Source organism: Asparagus officinalis, chromosome 5, assembly GCF_001876935.1.
Source record: "Asparagus officinalis chromosome 5, Aspof.V1, whole genome shotgun sequence".
Lineage (NCBI taxonomy): Eukaryota > Viridiplantae > Streptophyta > Magnoliopsida > Asparagales > Asparagaceae > Asparagus > Asparagus officinalis.
The window spans coordinates 95,594,800-95,598,334 of record NC_033798.1 but is presented as its reverse complement, the minus strand read 5'-3'; positions in this window follow the sequence as shown (position 1 = coordinate 95,598,334).

Sequence of the window (3,535 nt, the reverse complement as noted above, 5' to 3'; positions counted from 1 at the left end):
TTCAAATAAAATTGTACCTTCAAAGACTAGAGGCAACTATATATTACATGGATGAGGGAGAATTCTAATAAGGTAGATATAACTGAACCAGTGACCTAGTATTATTGCATTGACTGGTATCATAAGGGAAAAAAAACTGAAGATCTGTTACATACTACAAGCAGCCTCTACACCAAGCACCATGTTGTAGAAATAAAAGAATACTTTCGAAAGGAGGAATAAATGTTTTATCTTATATTATAAAGTTCTATATAGATTGAAAAACACCCTATAGAAGTTATAAATCTCCCGTGGGCACTACAAAGTTTGGTTGGAACATTTCATTACTTCAACCATTTCTTCACTTAATCAGAAGTCTGTACGCACATCTTGACCAAGCGTGTGCTACAGCCAATTACGTTGAAGTATTCATTTTTCATCATATTAAAAAAATGGAAAAATGATAACAGTTTGATTCTTACAAACTTCTAGATTTCTACTTAAATAACATTTACGTGCTGCTGAATGACAGTCTTAACTAGCAGATAATTTCTGTTGCTTGCACAAAGTAATTAATTATGCATGTTATTAACATGCTTTTTCTTTATTTTAATTTGTTTGGTTTTTTCTTGTTTGATTAAGGTTTCCGGTGAGTACTCTATGATAAAAGCTGCTGGAAAACTTAAAATGATCGAGGAAGAAAAGGTCATGATGGAGTCACTGTTATGCATCAGACGAGCTGGCGCAAATATCATTCTTACTTACTTTGCTCGTAAAGCAGCAACCCTCTTGCGTGGGATGAAGTAAACATAGACCGAAGAATTCCTAGAAGAAAATAGTCCCGGGAAGACACAACGGAACCTTTTAGTTTTTGTGAGTTAATAAATAATCATTGTTCTCTCCCTTTGTCTAGCTTTGCTTGATCATTTTAGAGAAGTTTATTGCAGTGCAGTTGTAACTGTTATAAAGTATACTATCTTGATTTAGTTTAGGTTACTGTTGATTTATGGTTGGATACTTTCACTTTAGCTTTCCATCCTTAATGGTAATGAAGTATCACTTGTCTTTCACTTGGTTTGCTGGATTGTTTTCCTTGATAACACCCAATTGTGTCATGGGAAACTTTGTGCAATGTTGCAATGAGTTGCACAGCAATTTGCTAATACTCCAATGTAAATTGAAGTATTACGTATTTTCTCTACTTGCTGCTGGTTAGTAACAGAATCCTCAATTTGTGTCTAGCCAATTTAGAGTAAGCCCATTCCCCAGTCAAGCTCATCAATTCTGTGATGAGCTATTATCTCTTCGCATGTATGTCTATGCTTTTGTCTCTGGATGATATCATTTCGGATATAAGTTAGGCGATATCGATCTCAATAAAACCATTCCTGAAATCCAACTCGACTCCCCACCCTCACACACACACACAAGAAGAAGAAAATAAACAAACCATGTACAACTCTTCATTATTTTCTTTCCCAGATAAAACTTCGAGATGATTGTGCTAAAATTCTTGGTGATTTAGCTCCAGTCTGGACCTAGTTCTCCATTAACTGTATCAGTTGTCAAACTTTCTGATGAATTGTTCAGCGCTTCCCAATGGAGGAACTGTGGTCATACTATTTGAGATATTTCATTCAACCAGTAGTTGCCTAATTTTATATTACCTCTTTAAAAGTATATAACCTGGTGGAAATTGTTTTCTGTCTTTTTCATCATTTGTCATTGATGTTAATTGCTCTCTTCACTCAAGTTTCTTTACAATAAAAGTCAATTAAAGTTTCTGCTTACGTTAAGTAGTGCTCCATATGCCTGCAAAGAAACTGCACTGCACTGTAAAGGTGATTCTAAAACCATGGATTGTACAATAATGTGTGCATCATTAATGCATTGAAGCTAAATTAATCTGTCCACCTAATCTAATGCCATTATCTAAAACAAAAAATTTCTTGAGGACTTTCACAAAAGCTGTTATCACTAAAGAGTGCCATTGGTTACTAAACAAAGTATTGACAAATGTTTGCTTCTGTTAATCGTATTTAGCAAGTTCTTTTACACAAACAAACACGGAACTATCCTTTTTTATGAACATCGTCAAGCTGCTCACATTTTCGTTTGCTTTTCTTCTTACGACTCTTTCATATTCAACTTGACTTCTTTTAAGTCTCAGGAGTTACTATAAGGTAAGCAACATTTCAATTAATCATAAATTTTGGTAATGGAGGAGATGGTAGAGTTCACATTCATCACGTGACTGTTGGCTTTGACGCACATTAAGGCACCCAGCAATGTGATACTATTTCAAGGAAAACATTAAGTTAAGACTATTTTTATTAGCTTTAAAGGATGCCATTTTTTTCCCTGTCTAATCTATGCAACTCATAAATACTCAACCACAAACCAAATACACTGCAAGGTTTCGATACACGATACATCCTTGGAGGTCACACGGAATCAATACTCTATACCAGACACATGTTAGCATCAGCAGAATCTTTGCCACACCTCTTATGGAAATTGGCACCCTTTGGTAATCATAATCACTAAGACATTCAGTGGATTAAGAATCACAATTAGTCCCCTTTATTCCTTTGTAAACACACCTCAAAATCAATTTATGCATTAAGCATTAGTCAAGCACGATATTGGTCACAATTCATACAGTTCGACCTTCTGTTCATTCTCGAAGACATGAAATCTGAAACTAACCAAACAAAAGAAAATTGATCCCAACTAGAACTTGCATCAAGGCCGTCTTAAGAAAAAGTTGCATATTTTTAATGCCTATCCCCTTTTTTTCTCGTTTGCTTACTTCTCCTGGCAACCATATCCTGTCCATGAAGAACGAAAAGACTTGTGCAGTCCTCTTATTGTCGACACCGACACCTCATTTCTCTCATCGTTCATTCATGTGTTTTGTATTACTGATTGTGTCTTTAAGCTCGTATTTTTTTTTAAAGCTTCTCCCTGGATACTTTTATCATGTTTATGCTGATCAGGCCTGTAGGGTCCTTGACGGTTGCAGTTCTAAGTATATGTTGATCGTTAGGATCTTGATCTTTTATGTGGAGTGAGATAAAACTAGAGTTGGGCACCCTCAATATTTTACACAGAGAAGAGTAAGGAGAAAGGGAAAATGCGTCAACAGATATATTATGTTGTCTGATAGATGTAATTTGCTGGAAGCAGAAAGTCCTGGAAATTTTTGCTGCATTCCATTGTCTCATCCTTGTCATCAGTTCATTGTTTTTATTATACTAGAACACCCTTCTTAATTCCAGTTAACCAAACTTTACCTTCAATGCTGAAAGAAGAAGAAAAGAAATTGTTTTTGACTGTCCTCTCAGCCGAGAGGAAATAAAATGAACCAAAAGAAAAAGGAAAAAGGAAATAAGAAAATAAGCTAGATGTGATATTATCAAAACTTGTTAATGCAATCCATCCATCATAAAAGTCTTACATATGAACCCCAAACTGATCCACAAATACTTGACCTCCATCTTTGACAAAAGAAACAGAGGATGTGGACATTAATGGATCAAAGGTTTTCGGCCTT